Genomic DNA, 21,446 nt, shown 5'->3' on the forward strand with positions numbered 1-21,446 from the left:
ATACATACAATATACGTGAAGAAAAAGGAAATAAAGATTTTTTAATCAAGTTTCAATTTGATTTTTATTACAAAAATTTTTATTAATTTTTTAATAAAATAATTTAAGTGTAAAAGAATCCGAAGATGTTGATGAAGAATTTTGATTAAGTATTTAAAGAGTATTTTTATAAAATTAAATTGTTTGTCTAAATTCTGATGTATTAAACTACAATTTGGTGGAATACTTAATTAAGAAATTTTAATTTTAATCCAATGAACTTGTACAAAATTTAACAAATGTGTTAAATTTGGATTGACTAACGAAAATTTCATTTCCAAAGCAACTCTTCCTTAGTACAATCGGCCTCAGCAAATTTCGTTCGAGCTTTTTTATAAATACATTTTTCTTTCTTTGTTGACTTCATCTTATTCTGTTTTCAACACGATTTTCGCGAAAGTATTGTATTCAAAACTCATTCAACGTTAAACTCAATTTCGAAAAACAACTTGCATGAAAAAAAAAAAAGTGTTTACGAAAATTTACTTAATGTTATTGTTACTCCAACAAAATCTTTGTTATTCCCATGTCTTAGTTTTCCTCTTATCACAATTTTAACTAAAATTTTATCATTGGAACGCCATCTTTATTGTTCCAATTTCTTTGGGTCTTTTTCTGTTTTGAAGCAATTTTTATATCTGCAGCTATATAATCCTTTTTTATTAGTATCATTTAATTTCACTAAAAATTTTAGTGAAATTTAAAATTTAATTGAAGAGGTAAGTGGACGAAGGGGATAACTAACACTTTGACGAAAATCGGGCTGCTCGGATAGAACATCAATAAATTTCATATATTTTCAACTGTGATTACTCTTATAGCTAGGGACCTAATAGAAGACGAAATGTAAGTCTGTCTAAGAAGACAGTGCACATAGGAGTTAAGTAACAAAAAAAAATTAATATTTTTACAATTTGTTAATTAAAAAAAGTGATAAGATGCAAATGTAACCCCTTTGTCCACTTACCGCTTCAACTAATCTTTTATAAATTTATCAAAAGTAGACCATCTAATTAATACTAAAAAGGACATGATTTTGCTTTAGCTAATATTTTATATAATTAAGTATAAAAACAAAATTTTGACAGCAATTGTGAAGATTACGTAAACAATTTTCTTTTTAATTATGAGGAAATGTTGGCTAAATTCATTCATTTGGAAATTGATAAATACCTCTATCGATTAAGCATTTCATCATTATAAATTTTAATTAAAACAGCATGTAAACGCATTAAAGCGTAAAATTGAAAAACATCAATAATATAAATGTTAAGTATCAAGGTGTCAAAATAATTTTAATTTAATTTCGAAAATCTTAAATTTAATTATTTATTAATAACAATTTTTAAGGTATAAAAGCAAGAAATTTAATTAAGAAAATATGCAAGAGAAAAAATGCGGTAATTGAAAATTAAAACACATTGTTGTCTGCAAGTTAAAAAATATATTAGAAATTTAATCTTCAGACAAAAACGACAAAAAATAGAGTTGACCGTATCAACTCTGTGATACCCGTACGAATTTTCTATCCTATGTCCGAATAAATACTATGTTATAGCTGACTATGGGACTGACTATAACTTTAAGGTACCATATTAATTTTTGCAAAATTTCAGTACTGTATTTTCAATATTTTTTAAAAAATGGCCAAACTACTATTGAAGTTGTATGGCAGCTACCACAAAGAGTCAAGCAATTTCAACAATTCTCATCAAAGTTGGGTCTACTAATATATTCGCTTGTGTGAAATTTCAATATCACAGCTTTTATTGTTTCTGAGATATAGTCAAATAAATATTGAAGTTTTATGGCAGCTACCCGATCATATCCAATTTAAATAGGGTTCTAGCAATTACTATGATAAATCATTTGTGAAAATTTGGTTAACTTGGCTCAACCAGTTTCTGAGTCATCGTTGGGACAAAGACTCGAATTAAACTAAATCGACTCAGAATTTGACGCTGATCAAAAACATACACTTCAGTCTATAATAAGCCAAATTTAGTATACCCTTCGAAAATGCGTTCGTACAGGTATAATTAATCTTTGGTGTTTACTTTTTTAATACAATTATACCAGAACTTGTATAACCAAGGGGAGTTTCAAAAAGAAAAGCTTTTTGGGACGTCCTTTGTTTTTTAAATATGTCAAGTGTATCTGCAATAAATGAAGAAATAATAAGAAAATTATATTTTTTATTGAAAATTTTTCTAAATTTGTTACTTTTACTAATTTAGCTTTTTCAATCATATCTATTTTTTCAGATATTGCCGTAAATATTTTTGAAGGATTTTTTAATTTTTGCTCTTTGGGTCTGTTGAAAATATGTTTATTAACTTTTCGAAGTTATTCTTTTCTATGGCCATTTCCTTTTTTTCTCTCACCATCTGCTTTCCGGCTTTTTTGGAATACTCGCATTGTTTTTGTAAATTTAATACCTGCAGTTGTAGGGTACATTCCAAATTTACTTTAACTATCTAAAATACTAAAAGATATTTTAAGTATTTTAGACATTCTTACTTTTCGAAGTGTATTTACAATTTTAAATTATTTACACGGTTTTAGGAAATGTTTATAAAAAATTGCGACAGAGCTTTTTTCAATGAGCATACCATGTAGTCTTTACACCATACTCAATCCGAAGAAACAATTTTCTGTCAAGTTTCATAATAAAACCTTTATCAACACTATTTGTCTTAATTTGCGTCAACTAATTAAGTTGATAATATACAAGTATACTTTAGTGAGTGACAACATCGATGGGACATGCAGAACAGAAGATTGGGTCACAGTGCCGATAAATGTTACTCTATTGCTTCAGGAACGAACAGCAACAAAATAGTTTTCCATCAAAATAAAGAAAACTTTGGGTACTTGCTAAGCAAAAATAAAAAAAAATATATAGAAAATCTTAAATATTCCACGTAGAATATAAGTACAAATTTTGTGTCTACAGAATTTCTTTAAAATGCACAACATAATACAAATTTTGCTTTGTAGCCAAAGCCATTTTCCATTAGTATAGATATACATTCGTATGCCTTGTAATCTAAAAACCAAAGAATTGAACATATTTTCTAAAGTAACCTTCTTTAAAGATTTTTATGCAAATTATAATATAAATATATTATTCACTTTATCAAATGTACATATTAGTTGCTCAATACGACTGATCTTTTCTACTAAAGAATTAATTTCATTATAATGTTAACGTGAATACTATGGTATAAAGAAATTAAATAATTGCGCTAAAACAGTTCTCACTGTTTACAATTTAGTGAAAGCGCAGCTCGTACAAAAAAGTGGAATAATTGAATATGTTATCTTATTCGTACTTATTTAATAATATGTACATATATTCATTCACCTATAACCCAATGTTGCAATAATGTTTTTATATAGAAAATATATTTCATAGCGTTGGTGGAGCGAAATTCAAAAGTTTTAATAGGAGAAAAAAACGTGCTGGTTGTAATAAAAAACAAAAACAATAACAAAAAGAATTTTTTGCAGTTTTTTTTTTTGTGAAAAGCAAAATTTCCAAAATTGTTCAATTATACAACTTTAATTTATTGTATCCCTAGAAAGAACAACAAAAACTAAAATTTATTTTCTTTTTTTTATATTTAATGGTTACCTTCACATTTTGCATTCGACTATATTTTAGAAAATAAATTGAAATACCAGATTTAAATGAGAACTTTGATTGAGGAATTTGTGAATTTTATGGTAAGTTACTGAAACCTTTGCAACATGAATTTGCTACGGGAAAGTTTTTAACTTAGTACTCGTATAAGTAAAAATTTCGTTCAAAAGTTAAGCTCACTAGCCTTTTGAAGTACATTTTCACCATATTCAATAACCCAATATACAAAATATTAAATTAATGGAAAATATTGTAATCGCAATAGTAGTTACCCAAAATTGGTCACGAAAATCTACAATTTTCCATCAAACACTTAGTTTTTATGGAATTATTAAGATAGAATATAAGTAATAAGTAATCAAATAAAATTGAAAATCTCCCCGCATACTATTAATAATTAATAATTCTCGCAGGTCTCGATTTTTTGTAAGAACCTCCCGCCGGTTCAATTTTTGTAATCACCAAAACAATAATATTCAAAAATAATAATTTCAACTCTTGCATCAACAATTCTTAAAAAAATTAAAAAACATTAAATTAAACAGCTAACTTTTTTTAAATGATAAATACAAAAGCCCTTGATTTAGAAAAACTTAAATTTACATGCCTGTATGTCTGCAAAACTACAAACAATTCACTAAATTATTAGATCCTTTATTAAATTCTTAATAATTCTCTTAAATGAAAATTAATTTGAATGTATGTTTGTACATACTTGATATAATTGCTGTTACACACATACGCTCCAATATAAAGATTTCAGATTCAAAGGATATTTTTAATTTTATTTTCAAATTTATTTCAATATCATTATATTTTTCAGTTTCTTAGCAATGTTGGTGCTATATCGTATCTATAAGATTTTATTTTCATATTCACTCTATAGTTTCAAAAAACAAGGAACGTTTTCCATTAAGGAACAAAATTCTAAATGATTTTACATAATTTTAAAATGGAATTTTTGTGTTTTACCAACCCATTTCATTGTTTTCTATTTCATGTCTGTGTAAATACATGAGTATAATATGCACCTATGTTAGAATACAACACTGATTATAATCGTTAATACTCAATTCAACCAAGAAAATTCTTAAAATAATGTCTTGATGCTATTTTAAAATTAAACGTGTAAATTAAGTCGAAATGTATAATTGCAATTTAAAATTTTTAAAATTTTTGTATACAAGCAAAGAAAGATTTTACCCTTGATTTCGTTATCAATAGTTTTTTGTTAAAATCTTATACAAAGTGTCAAAAGAAGATGAAATTTAAATTTCATAAATTAGAGTTCTTATTTTTAGTCTAAATTTTAGAACTTTTATCCCTTAAATTTCATTAAGGACTATTTAAGCCATTAGTTTTTTTGGTCAAATTTTTAATAATAAAGAAAATTCCCTAAAGCCCTCTTAGCAATTGAGAACTTTTAAAGTCGCATAGCAATTGAGAATTTATAAAGTCGCAATTGAAAACTTATAAAGTCGCATAGGTGTTTAAAATACATAATATTTATTAAAAGGTATTGAACATATCAATTGGAGAGTCACATATTATTATAAGTCACGCAATATTCTCAGCAAAGTGCACAGTATCATGATGGATCTTAATTTAAAATTTAAAATTTGTAATATTTACCCAATAGAAAGTTTAAGTTTAACCAGAAATTTTACATTTCCCGCACTGTGTACTTGTTAAAACTATTGTTTTTAATTTATTTTATTAACTCTCGGCAATTTGTGATGCGCAACGATCAATACGCAACGATTAGATTTTGCCTAATCAAAAATATCGATATTTTTTTATCGAACACTTAAAATCTCAACACTAATTTTAACGTAATAATAGAGGTAACAACCACATGTAGCTAAAACTTTGTTTCTGTTTTTGGAATTTTATAAAATCATTTCTGGAATTCGCTTTCAGAATAAAATATATTTTGAACAAGGAAACTCTATAATAAGCTCATTATTCCGAATTACAATTTGTGTATATGATCGAAAAAAAAATCTTTAAATACCTGTAATAACAAAAAATTAAAATTTATTTTCACCAAAAGCGGAAAGAAGCTACATAAAATTGAATTCCAATAAAATTTCATTTTAGCTACAGAAAAATTTATAGAATTTTACGTAAAGCAATAAAAATTATAATAGAAAAAGAGATAAAAAGGTGGCAAAACTTTTGAAAATATTTATTTCTCGAAGCATTTAAGGAGATACCTATAGGAACATAAGTAATAATACCAATTTTGATAAAAGAAAAAAAAAATTTTTTCCTCATTTTTTTATTCTCAACTATTGTCTTTTAATTTTCTTTTTAAAATCTCATTTCCTATATTATAGAGATTTTCAACCCGCACTCCTTCTGCTCTATATTATCAAGTATATTGATAGCTATATAGATCCTGTACACAATGTGTACGAACAGTAACATAAATCTTTATCGATCTTAAATTATCCTACAGCCTGAAATGTATATAGTAAAAAACTTTTCAAGTGGTTTCCAATTTTATTTTTCTTTGTTTTTAGTTCTTTATTTTGCCAATAATTCAATATTGTAGTTCTGATAAGAGAACAGAATGGTCTATCAATATTTATGAGTTATAAACGTGTAATAGATCTATAAACTTTAAATAACCCAATTTTCTCGACAATTTTACATTTTAATCAAGCCGACTTCAAGATCATAAATTTGAACAAGGAGTATAAGTAATCTTATACTAACAAAGTACGAATGAATACGTGTGAACGCGGAAAACACGGCATCTTATGAATACGTATGCATTTTGTTTATGCCATTAAGAAAAAATTTCAACATAATTGGAACAAAAGCGTGATAATAGTTTTCACTAGAAATTAATTCTTTCTTTTCAATTGTAGGTTTTCAAATTTACATAAGTTGTCAAAGAATCAAAATGTTATTTTGCAAGTATATTCAGTACTTCTGAACAGAAAAGTGTAGTCGCTGGTGCAAAACAATGATTACGATTCACCCTGGCTTAAAGGCATAATTTTCCTAGTGTACGGCAAATTGTGAAATTTTGAAATTTAAGGCAATACCAAAATAGACTTTTTTGTTTAAAATATGGTAGCTTTGCTTGAAAAAGTAAAAAAAACCTGTGAAATAATTTAACAAATCTTTTAAAAAAACAAAATTTGTTAATCTTTTTTTCTCTTATTTACTCAGGAATAGACGCATGAATGTTGAAAGATCGGAAAATCAAAAAAAAATTTTCGGTTTCAGTTCAACAAAATCCTATAAAACTTGTCTAAACTTTTAGTCGTAAAAAATATTTTGTTGCTTGTTATTCTGCTTTTTAGGAAATATTAGTTTGAAATAAATTTTTTGCATGCTCTTTTACATGCTACTGCCCACAGTTTTTGGTTTGATTTGAATATCAATAGATTTCTTTTTGTAGTAAATATTGCTGAAACTGAAATTCTCTTTTAATAATTCTAATAAATCACATTTTCTTATCCTTAAGTCCAACTATTTGTATGGTCGGGAAAACTAGAATAAAATAAGGGCGTTAAATATAAAAGAAAAATACAAAATTATCTATTTCAACTATTTGAAATGAAACAAACTTAAAAAAAAAATTTAATTATTTCACTTTTCATGAATAAAATTCAATCATGCAATTAAGAAAATAAGTATTTACTACTTAATGTTTTACTATGCGCTAATGAAAAACCCCTACATTTTGTAGCCACTCTTTTATTATCTTCTTTTGAATACCGTTTCTCTCATTTTTATTTTACCAAACGGAAAATTATAAATTACTTGATTTTTGATATAAAACAAAAAATTTTAAATACTTTATCATCGTTTCTGTTATGCTCTTTATGGTTGTTAAGACAAACAACCTAAATTTTTTTTTTATAAAACGATTTATTCTTTATGAATCTTAAAAATATTGGGTATACACAAAGAACCATTGATATATTCATCCAATTCGGTTAGTCTTTGCTTCAAGTTTTTAGCACTTAAAAAAGAATTTCAAAATCTAAATATAAGCCTACAGGCACAGACCATTTCAAATCACTTTATACACATGTATGTTAATAACCTAAAATCTTGTTCTATTTGAAAAATTTGAAATATTTTTTTTTCTTTTTAAAATTTCGTACAAATTTCTCATAAAAGTATCAATTTATTATTTAATAGGAGCAACTATTTTAGATTTAGAGAGAATTTCCCATGAAATTTGATGACACTATTCAATTTTAACTTTGTTCAGATTTAATGATTATTGAGTTTTATGAATCCTGAAACCATAATATGAATGTGTGTATATTATGACAAAATTTCTATAAATGATGAAAATTGTATATAGCCTTCATTGCACTTAGATGTATGCATTTGAATACATTGTACAGAATTTATTATTACTGTCAGACTCAAATTTTTAAATTGTCTCAAATGGATTTATTTCGTTTAATAATAGCCAATAATACTATTCATATATGTATAGGGTAACATCAATACAAGGTATAAGGACGTATCTATATGAATTTATTCAAAAGATAAGGCTGTCAAGTTAAATTTGCATCAAAATTTACAAATAGAAAAGTTGGTTTTTTTTAATTCTAAAAGCTTATATTAAATTGCATACGATTTTATTTTTTTATTTCAAATATTTTTTTTCAGGAAAAAAGAAAAGCAACAAAATATTACAAATTAAAATAAAAAGATTCGATTTTAAAAATTTTTAGAAATTTGAATTTTAAATTAGAAAAAAATTTTATTCAATAAATTTGGGAAAGACACTAAACAAGATGATAAGGATAAGATAAAAAATGGTAAAAAATTGACGACAAAAAACGGAATGCATTTTATTGTGACAACTCTAACATAAAATGAACAAAAGAGAAATTTGATTTTTATTATGATTACAATTTTTTAACAAAATTTATTTTTTTTTTTAAAGAAAAGTAAATTTTTTAAGGATATTTTTTCTAATTTGAAAAATAAGAAAGTCAAGGAATGTGACAAAAATATTGCCCTTCTTTGATAAATAATATTTTTGAGAAATTATTAAAGAATTGACTAAACACTTCGTGTATATAAATGCATTTGTCTAGTAAGGATTTTTCTCTTAATCTTACCGTTTAAACCTTTAAAGTGTGCAATATTTTTTACATAAAGTTAATAACTTTTTAAAAGCTAGTTAAAAGATTACGAAAATGTTTTAAACACTTTCAAATTTTAAGGACGTCAATTAACTTTTACACAACATACCTAGATAACTGTTTGGCTCTTAATAGTTGTTTCCTCTATGCCATATGAATTAGAACTCAAACGTTAAATTTCAAGAAATTCCCTGGTATTCCAAATCCGTGACATAGCCGAAAAAAAACTCATATATAAATTTTCAGCAAAAATTGGTTCAGCCAAACTTAGGACAAATACGTACATAGAGCGATAGCCCAACAGACCGACGCCACTCTAAGAAAAGTTCATTTACGCTTCCCTGCCGTGTAGAAGTGCTCCTTTATTATGTATACAATGCGGTCAGTAAAAAATTGACATATTTTCCAATATGAAAAAGCTTTTTTCTACGAAAGAGAATTTGGTTGTTCCATTGGAAAATAATATCCTTTTATTGCATTTATTTTCATGTGCAAAAAATATATATGATAAATTATAATACATTCGTTTAATAAATATTTCTGGGCTTGTACACTTCTTAAGTATCTTACTCAACATCATGTAAAATATTTATTATATGATTATTATGCACAACCACTTATATATTAAAAATAACATAAATATTTTATAAAATCTTATATGCTTTACAATATTTTATTAAAGAACATATTGATGTTAATATACATTAAAGTACACATTTACTTTAATCTAGGATAAAATTTAGCATAGTTTATTTTAATGTTTATAAAAACACATGTATAAAATAATACTTTAGAAGAGAAATTAAAAATTTAAATTTGTAATTAAATATCCTTCAAAATTATGACTTTGTTATTATGTAACACATAATGTAGATTGTAAACGGATATGTTCATTATTTGTACATTTATTTTGTAAATACAAAAACATATATGTATGTATAACTATTCTAGACATTATATTATAAATTTCATTTTAAAGTCTGTCCAAAAATAAATGTTTTAAAATTATTATCCTTTTTGAAAACGTAATACGTAATTTCAATACGTAAATAACTAAGCATTCTCTATACTCATAATTTCACAAATTTTGATGTTGTTTAACCAGACGGATTGACATTAGCTACATAGCACGATAGCTAATTACCTAGCACATTTACTAATTTTTTAAATTGAATTTTTAATCCAAAAACAAGTTCATTTTTAATAAAACTACAAAAAAAAGTTTCTAAAGTTCATTTTCTCGTATATCCACTAAATTTGTTTTTTTTTGTTAATTTATTTGCATACGTCTGTCTGCGCAATTTTTTTTATACGTCATCTACAAAGTTTCAAAAAATTTAAGGAAAGTTCCTTTAGTTAACAATTTTTATTGTTTCCCTTATCCACATAGTTTTAGTCGCCAAATAGACTTAACGTTGCATACTCTTTGATAACTTCTTGTGTTAAGGTTTATATACCTTTTTCTTCCTGTCCCAACAGAGGACTAATATTTTGAATTAAACTTTTGTATAAACTATTGATAAAAAATTTTTTCTTTTGAGTTTTAAAATTTTCCAATTTTCAACTGTTATATGCTAAAAAAGCAAATGTATTTGTTATACAAGACAAATATTGCGATTGAAATCAGTCAATTTTACATTTTTCTTAAATGATAAGGAACATCTTACATAAATAATTCGAACAACATATAAAATAACCAAATATCATAAAGCCATATTTTAATAAATTGTAACTCTTCTTATAAAATACAGAAGAATATAACGCGCTTACCACCATATTTAAAGTTATAAATATTTAAATTTAACATTTTCTGATTATAAAATGTGTATTATACTTTTAATATGTGTTATCATTACGTAAATGTCATTAAAACGGATTACATTTTACGCTTATTTTGTTATAATTTTGAAAGATTCCGCAATCTTATTTTACCTCTTTATTTAATATACTAATTACATACATAAATTACAAATAATATGATAAAGCTTACCACATCATAAATAACCATAACCAATGGTTGAGCAATATAATAACATTAAAATAATCATCGCAATCATTATTATCGGTAAACATTACCAATATTACCTGTTACAATTTATGCAATTGCCGTAACAAGTGTACGAACCAACAAAAATAATTCAATATGGTTAAAAAATATGTATAGTTTATATAACCAACACTAATATTATAGCATATCTAACGTTATTTTTTATTATAATATCAGCAACTCATTAAGGATATCAAGTGGAAAGGATCATCTCAATATTCAGTATTTGTTGTACACTTCATTAAGACTTTTTATTAAAAAATTTTCTCGTTTTTATCTTATGATGTCTGTAATTTTACTTTTACTGTTACAATTATATAACTCTTATATAAAACAAGAGAAAAAGGATAATTATTGAAGAAATTGCCAATGAAGAGTCCTTGAAATAAAACAGAAATCTTTTCTTCAATTATACTGTTACAGTGCATATCCCTTTTAGTTTTTATATTTGATATTGTGTTTCTTTATATTATTTGAAATCACCGTAATTATAATTTTTTTATTTTTGTTGTTTAATATAAATTTTGTTATTTGCAAAAAATATCAACCCAGGCAGCAAAACTGTTAAAAATACTTAGATAATGAAACTTAACGACACCAAAAGCATGATATTACACAAATTATCTTGAATAATGTTATAAATAAAAAAAAACTGTAAAACGGCAAGTTCAAGCCAAACTGAATAAATAATGACACATTCACGATAATTTTCAAATCCTGCTTTGCGTTGAACGAAAACATACGAAGTTCAAATATTCTATAGAAAGATTAAAAAAAAATAAAAAATTAATTTTGAACTTTAAACTTATTTATTTTTCAATAGGAAACTCTATTAAACAAATGAATATGTGAATCTTATCTCTTCGGTATATGTGAATTTTATCTCCAACAACAAGAATTTGCAAACCCTAAGAACGCGTATGTCTTTTTTCATTATTAATTCATTTATTTTTTCGCTCCCTGGGACTGAATCATCTTATCGCTAACTATATTTTTATTACGAAATACTTAAACTATGTATACATATTCTATTTCTTCTTTCGTTTTTACATGCTTTTACATACGTTTTTGCATTGTATAGAATACTATTAGAGAATCACATTTAAATTTAAAACAAAAGAAAATTTAAGTTAAAATTTCTCTTAATAACTATTAGAATATTTTTATACATATAGAAAAACATTGCCCGACAGTTTTATCTCTTTATTTTGGTGACATTATAACCATTGAATTTTCTTTATGATTTTTCATGAACCACAACCAACATTAACGTAAAATTAACATGTATACTAGCACACTAACTATATGCATAACATACATATTACATAAGAGCATCGTGTATACATTTTGTGTTATACAATTACATAAGAAACTATGTTTGACTATATTGTAAGAATTACGTATTAAAAACTGGGAGTTAAAGAGTGACAATGCAAAAGCAAATTCAGCATAAAAAATTTTGAAACCAAAATCTTTTCATTTTTTATTATTATGATAAAAAGATAGAGGTTAAAAAAATATAATTTTAGCGCTTTCATCCCAAAAATAAGAAAAAACAAGTATAAACGTTTCATTCGGTATAAACCGATTGAATTATACCCTGCACCTTTCGTTGTTGTATAGCAATTACTCAAACCTGTGAAACCATTCTATAGAAATTTCACGGATATGTCTGATTTATAACTGGACACACTACTGCCAAGTTTCATGAATCTGACTTTATTTTTCCAAATATTTAAACTTTTGGAGCTACTCGTTAAATATTTAAACTTTGTATGGGAGCTACTAGTTGCTGTAGAGCAATTCAACCAAAATTTCAGAAATATATCTGACCTATAACTCGACACACAACTGCCAAGTTTCATCAATCTGACTTTATTATTTTTCCAAATATTTAAAATAAGCTTTTGGAGTTGTATGGCAAGTAACCCAACCTGTCAAGCAATTCCATCAAAACTTCAGAAATGTGTCTGACCAATAATTGGACACACGACTGCCAAAGCTCATGAATCTGACTTTATTATTTTTCCAAATATTTAAAAAAAGCTTTTAGACTTGTATGGGAGCTACTCGCATCTGTCAAGCAATTCCACCAAAACTTCAGAAATATATCTGGCCTATAACTCAACACACAACTGTCAAGTTTCATGTATCTGACTATATTATTTTTCCAAATATTTAACTTTGGCAGGTACCCGAACCTGTCGAGCAATTCCTCTAAAACTTCAGAAACATATTTGACCTATAATTGGACACATGACTGCCAAGTTTCATGAATCTGACTTTATTATTTTTCCGAATATAAAAAATTTGCTGTTGGAGTTATATGGCAGCCACCCGAACCGGTGTAGCTATCCCATTATAATTTTTAGAGCATGTGTAGAATATAATTGGACACATGTATATAAAATTTTATATTTATAGCTTCATTAGTTTTTGAAATATTTAAAATAAACTCTTTGAGTTGTATGGTAGCTACCCGAACCCGTTGTCCGAATTAGTCCAATAACAATAGGGCTCGTCCTTGGCACAAAAGAAAAAACTTTTGAAAGTTTGGTGTCGATTGCATTATTTGTTTTTGAGTTATCGTGCGATCGGACGGACGGACGGACGGACGGACAGACGGACATGTCTAAATCGACGCAGAATTTTACGCTGAGCAAGAATATATATATATATGTCCATACCGCAGATGACTCCTTCAAGTAGTTACAAACTCCATACCAAAGTTAATATACCCTTCACGAAGTGCAGGGTATAAAAATATAATGTGATCAGCTCATAACCGATCGTAATATGCATTGTCTAGTAAAATGAAAATGTTACAGAATATTATAAAAATGTCTGTTAAAACTTCTTTCCAATTTTAAGGACATTAGTAAGATTTTAGTTTAAAAACTTAGAAAAATGTAAATTTGGCTCATAATAGAGTTTCGCTTTGTGCAATCCGAACTTTCCGAAAAGTTCGTTAGGCTCAAATATTAAATTTTAAGAAATTCCTACAATTAGTTCCGTAAATATGGTACAAAATAGGAAATCGAAGAAAAAATTCAAAAATTCATTGTTTTAGTACTCCAAATTTACATGTTAAACTTTAAGGAAATTGGTTGATTATTTAAAATCTTGGATTAAATTTAAAAATTCGGGAAGTGGACGTTTTCGCGGACCGATTGGTCCATTCCAGTTCCCGAATTTTTCTAATCGAATGAAAACGTCCACATACATCCCAATTTATTTACATTCCCTAGATGATTACTTACACTTCCCTAGCATGAAGAAATGCACTTGCGCCGAAAAACTCCACATGTGAAATTTGGTGCCATCACATCACCTTCCTTATTGTATGCAATGCAGTGGGACAAAAAAAGAGACAAGTTTATTTACAGTATGCAAAATTGGTAAAAATTGCATAGATGACAGAGCGATAATATTGAATTTGTGAATGAAAAAATTTATTTTAGTGTTGTAAAATATTTTAAAATTTCGTATAATACGAAAATAATTTTTTCATATTCCGGTTAGCGTATCAGGTCTAAAAATAATATAAAAGTCAAGATTCAATGGTTAAAACCATTTACATAAAAATTATACAAGTTTGATAGCAAAAATCGTACGAAAAAATTTATTTTATTAACAAATTTAATTTATAAAATTTTCTAATTAAAATTTTTCTATTTAAAATTGATTTTTCAAAATTTTTCTAATTAAAAGTGAGAAAAAGTCGTATGAATTCTTGTAGACCGTAGGATAATGCGCTTTAACTCTGTGATCGCTTTTTGTGTTATAATATTTTGAAAGAGTGAAAATAATGACAGCTGACTTAAGGTTTCATCAATATAGTTTAATAGGATTTCGGGACATATTTAACAATATTTTTGAAATTGAATACTCGAACTGCATTTTCGATCAAACTCAAATTAAATGGACTTCGTGTCGTAACTTATCTAAGCAATTTGAAAAAATTTGGGTAGATTTGATTCATTATGTATTTTATTCAACATTATATGTTTGCGAGTTATCACTGGGACAGAACTAAGCACAAATATATATAAATGAATTAACAGAGAAATCGACCTTGTTAAGAAATCCAATTAATAAGATTTGATAGCACACATCGTTCGCGCAAATATAATGAAAGTTATTAATATCTTCATACAATAAATTGTACAATAAATGTATGAAAAAACAAATAATTAAAAAATTCGGCTTCGGATCAGTGGCATTATGCTTGTTAGGCGAACGTTCATATTATTTCTATTATTATTCTTATATTTTTTCTTATATCATCAACATTCTCGAATGAGTTAAAACTAAACGTGAATGTTTAGTTTTAACTCATTTTCAAAAACTATTGTATTGCAATAGTTTTTGAAAATTATTTGAGTAGAGTTTATTTTATGTAAATAAAATTTAAGTTTATTCATTCAATTACTTGAAATTAAAAATTTAGATAATTAGAAAAACCTTTGTAATGCTTCTCAGTTTTTCATCTGATACAATCTTTGACTCAAAAGCTTATAAATTTGATGTTTAGCTTGTAGCTATATTATATAAGTTTTAAACCTACGTTAATCAAATATTGCTCTATATGCTAAATGTTTAAAACAACTACAAAATTTGTTCACCTTTTTATTCAAAAATTTTTTGCAAAATGTGCTTCACCACATACTTTGCAGGCACCAACAAATTTTTCAATCCCAAATATTCATATCTCAACCATAATACATAAGTGTTATTCGAAAGTGTTGTTTATATTAGCACGTTAATTGTCTTGTAGTTCATTTACCAACAGTTGGAAGAAGTCTTATTTTCTCATTAAGAAATCTTGCACACTATTCAAATAGCGATTTTATTTATTGGTCCCTTAATTGTATATTATATGTATACTAAATTGTTTCTTATCTAATTTTTATGAATTATTACATTTATTAATTATTTATTACACAAAAATTTATTGCTTCTGGTTTCAACGCAGTACAAATCTCCGGCATAAGTCAAATTTAACACTACAAATAAAAAAAATTGTTTTCAATTTCCGACCTATGAATTTTTAAGTTATAATTACAATTTATAAAAGATTAAAAAATTAAAATTGATTTAAGCCTCATATATTATTTACACCCACCTTCATGACACGAATTTGTGTGACTATATTAATATTTTATGCAAATGTAAAATTACTTCGTTACTATGTTTTTAAAATAAAATTACTATCATTACAATTTTAAACTTTTATGCTTACGTGATTGTATAGAGAATCCACTTCTCTGTCATATTTCATCAGAGGTAATTGTTTTCTCTTACAATAATAAATTAAAAGTTTATGTTCTTCAAATAGTGTTCAAATCACACATTTATAATAAAAATTTCTAATGTATTTTTAATTCGCTCCCAATTTTAAATATACGAGTGTGTGACGTAGTGAGTGATGTATTACGGTTATTCTACATTAAGTATATACTTAGTGTAATAAATACATATGCATGTATTTGAAACAATATTCAAAAGTTTATTCAAATTTTCAATTTTCAAAAATTTATGAAATTTCATTAATTCAAAAAAGAATGCATACCTATATATATACCTAATATAATTTTCTACAATTTTAAATTTAGTTATATAAACATTATCAATCAACATCATAAATATATCATAGCTCTGATTATTTTTTGGTACATATTACAAAATTATGAGAACTTAGAATTGGTACAAAAATTAAAAATAAATAAAGTTGGGTCAAACCAATGGTTTGTATTGTAGCACTTTTCCCTTCAACAAGTGAAAATACTGCTTTTAAAAACTGTCTATGTATATCCACTACACTATTAAATTTATTTTCATTCATTTACGAAACTCATTCTACGTAGGATTGCATATGTTCAGGATGAACCATTTATGCAGTCTTTGAAATAAAGCAAAATTTAATATAAAAAGTAGTTAACATAATGCTCGATTTTAAGGGTTAATTGCATGAGTTAAAAAAAATAATTATATTTTTTAATGTCATGGAATATATCGTTAGCTTTTAGTGTTTACAGAAATTTGAAAAAACTTGCGGTTTCAGAAATATAAGGTGTCAAAAATGCAAATTTTACAAATTTCAAGAGGTCATAACTTGAGAGGGGGTGGAGATGGAAAAAAATTTTCTTCTAACGAAATGAACTACTTATTAATGTCTAAAAGCCTCTAAAATTTCAAGCTTCTACAGGCTGGGGTCTAGAAGAAAAACGACATCAAAAATTTGGAAAAAAAGGACTTTAGATAACGGTAAATTTGAACGGCCATTTTGTTTTTCTAAAGTTTAACTATAGTATACCGCGGTAGGGGAAGCAACCCACTGCCTTTCTGCGTTTGCAAAATTTCAAAAATGCTTATGGTTTCATTGCAACAAATAGTTAAAATAGGCAATTTTTAGTGCTTTGAGGGGGTAGGTAAAAATTTTGTTCTACGAAAATAAGTTTCTAGTAAAGATCTATGTACGTATTAAATTTCAGCTTTCTATCTTTAAGAATGTAGAAGTTTTGTAAACAGACACACGGACGGACGGACGGACGGACGAACGGACAGAGTGAAACTAATAAGCACTTTTTTTCAAAAAATTTTTGGAAAAGTGCTAAAAACTAGAAAAGTTTATCAAAATGTTAAAACTATAAAATTACATAAAAACCTAAAATTCTGTATATGCATAACTTCATAATAGAATTTTAAAAAGCAAATTTTCGGTGTTGAAAATAATTTCAAAAGATAAATACCTTTTCAAATAAATTCTGATGATTTGGCTTTTATTATAAATTTTCCAGAAAGTTTAACTTTCATGTCAGCTAATAATATATTTAACTTGACTTTAACTTGAAAGTTGAAATGTACTAGATATTCTGTAAACATGGAAAAATTTTATGCTACATTATTCAATACAATATAATATTATACGTAAATATATATAAGTGAAATACATAAATTATATACTTACATATATATATTTCGTCTTTAATGATAGTAAAAACAAAAATTTCTGTATGTAGAACCTTCACAAATTCATTTCTTCAAGTACATTTTTTGATAAAAATTTCATATTAAAGAAAAATGAAACACAAATAAGATGTTATTGTTATACACTGATTGCAATTTTGCATCATGCTGTGATCGCCTTTAGGTATGCAATATATTGTATCAATAAAATCTGGAATGAATATTGTTGTTAAGAATCATAAAGTCAATTTCATTCCAATTTTAAAATAAACTTTGTGAGGAACTGACGAGAATACTGACATTTTTGTTTACACATTTATGAATTATATTTAAAGTATTTATTATATTTACGTAAGAACATTATTACATAATACATAGTAATATTATTTATGGTACAAACTATTAAAAAGAAATTTATAGCATTGACATAATACAAAAATAATTTATTTTACTTAGTTCATATTTTATAGGTTAGAAGAGCTGCTAGAGCAACACTTTAAGAATACTACTGATACAAATATAAAGTGTTGATATTTGAGAATTCTTCATGGTTCAAAGATTTGGAAAAGTAAAAAGAAAAAAATATTAACAAAATTAGTGTTTCAAGGACTAATCATTCCATAACGATATTTTGTTTTATTGCGTACTTTTAGTAGGGAAAAAAATCATAAAGGTTTCACAGGTACTTTGATGTTGTATTAGGCTCTTAATAAAATCAAAATGTTATTTTATGTATTGTGCTTTCATGTATTAAATTTTACAAGATGGAAGAAATTATCAAACTGTTGTAATTCCCAGACTAAAAATCTAAAACTTGAGAAAAACTAGTCCACAAGGGCGGTTAACTTGATGAATTTGCTTGCTGTATTCAAGTCACAATTAAAAATTGCTTGTTGATTTGTACAATTCAAAGGAGATTTAAGAAAATAAGTTTATATAAAATTTTATTTTATAAAAACTGAATTTTTTAAAAGAGTACATTCATTCACAAAATTTTAATTTTTCATTCTGAATTATGCAGAAATTTAAAATGAATAAAAAAAAAATCCATTAAAAAAGTAAAAATTGTTTTATTACACATACATATACAATAAATTCATTGACTTTTCAAATTTCAACAATTTGCACTTGAATTTTATAATAAATATACTGTATAGTCGCAATAATCCGGACACTTGACAGTTCGAGCATCGTAGTGATTCTAGCACTAATTCTGACGTAATTAGTGTTTCTATTATATAAGTGTGTGCTTAGACAATGCGTAATAAAGCTATTCGATGAACATTATAAGGATAATAAATTAAAAATCTGTTAAATTGATCGTTTCTTAATTGGTGTTCTCTATATGGATATTTTCAAGTTTTGTGGTCGTATACATATAAAATGTATGCTTGTGAGCACAAGGAAAAATTATTTTACTATTGATGTGATTTGATTTTAAGTTGACAATTGAGCTACTCAATGCTCATTAGACTCAGACATATGCGAAATATGTGATAAAGATGAGAGACAAGACAAAACATAGCAAATGACTAAACACTAAAAAAGGATATTCTTGAAACGAAGTAAAACAGATTTGCAAACAAAAAATACCAATTGTATACTTGAATTCATTATAGCTTTATTTATAAATAAAATTTTTTTTTGATAAATAAGCCTCCCCCTAAACTGGTGTTATTTTTTTACTTAAACTTTGTTTCATTAAACTACAGATTTGAATAACATAATCTGTTGAATATCAATTGAAAACGAACTTTATAAATATTAGAAAGTCTTCTTTTCTCTATTTTGTGCAATTTTCGTAATCCTATAGAAGTGTCCGAATTATCGAAACTATACTGTATATATACATACTGAGTAATTTGAATTAATTCTGTTAACAAATTCAATAAACTATTGAAATAATTCAATAATATAATGACGGATTTTTATCCTTTTTCAAATTTCCCATGATTGGTTCAAATTAAATTAAACGAATTTAACTTTTTATGCAATCAACTTTCTAAACTAGTTATGTATATGTCTCGCCTACATTGTGAACATCATGAAGAGTAGCAGTACTAAAAGAAAAACATAACTAAATAAACAACTTTGCAAATAAATGAAATTGACTATAATATATAAAATGTAAGATTGTAAGCAGACATACTAAAAGTAAAATGAATACTTAACAATTTGTCATTATTTTAATAATCTTTGTTTTATACTAAATAAAATAGGGTGTCTTAAAATATTTTAAGAATTCAATGTAATAGAATATTTGAAACATCTTGAAAAACAAACCTTTGCAAATTAATTATTTGTAAATAATTTTTAATTATAATTTCAGATAATTTTAAAACGCTTAAAGTGTTCAAAGTTTGCTACAGGGTGTATTTATAAAAATGGTTTTCAAGGGAATAACAAACCTAAATTTTTTGTCTTATATTTGGAATTTAATTCAAATTCATTATTTGATGAAATTCCATAATTTGACATTCATTTATTGATGAAATTCCAATGCAGTCGAATATCACATATAAAAATGCAAATTTCATTTTGAACTTGTAATTGTTCGAGTTTTTATTTTTGCATCTTATAAAATAAGAATTCGTAAGACAACCTGCATTTATATCTTCTGTGGAAAAAATAAATACAAATGCATGTTTGTATATATATAAAAAAACCCTTATACAAAAAGAACATACTTTTGCATTAACCACCAACTAATTCATCACACATTTACAAAATTGGAATGATGAGAAAAAAAACAGATGTAGACAAAGGAGAAAAAATAGTTAAACTTGATATAAATTCAAGTACATCAAGTGTGTGGCATCAATTGTGAGGTTTTCTTGCTGTTTTCTCATTTCTTCTTACTATATCGAGTGTATAGTTGTACCACATTATAAAATTGTATTAGCACGAGTGAACATAAATAAATAAATTCAGGGAACTTTTAAATTTTATTATTTTTACAATTTTTTCTTTTTTGTTTTTTTGGTTATAAAATTTTTGTATCCACCTCTTAACCTTTTCCACATCCTTTTCTAATATTATTATTTTGTGGAGAAAATTTTATTACGTGAAAAATGAAAGTTTCTTTTATGCATATTTTGTTGAAATATTTACATTGTGTTCTTATAGCACTAAATAACTTCAGAAAAACGTAGAAGAAAAAAATTAAGACTGATCGTTAAATGCAACAACATTTTTTACTATAAACGAGAATATTTCAAACTTCATTTCAAATGAAAATTTAAGCATTAAGTTGAAGTGAATTTATTATAATGAAGAGAAAAAGTTACTATGATTTTGATTTCATATTTTTTTTTTTCATTTTCGTCTTTAACTTTTGTTGCACAAAAATGTTAAATAAATGAAAATTTAAACTTTTTGGTTTACTAGTTTTTCGTCTATTTTTGACATTATTGTTTATTTTAATTAAAAATTAGTTCACACTAAAGAATTGTTGTTTGTGCCAAAAACATGTTTAATGCAAATAAATTAAAACAAAAATTATTTGTTTAGGTAGTTTATTTGAAATAACAGTATTGCCAACAGAACGAGAAAAAACTTTAAAATAAACTATTTTAACGACACCTATGTATGTGTATTCAAAACGAAAAGACGCTCT

The sequence above is a fragment of the Condylostylus longicornis genome, unplaced genomic scaffold (genome assembly GCF_029603195.1).
Source record: "Condylostylus longicornis isolate FDR11 unplaced genomic scaffold, ASM2960319v2 ptg000135l, whole genome shotgun sequence".
NCBI classification, from domain to species: domain Eukaryota; kingdom Metazoa; phylum Arthropoda; class Insecta; order Diptera; family Dolichopodidae; genus Condylostylus; species Condylostylus longicornis.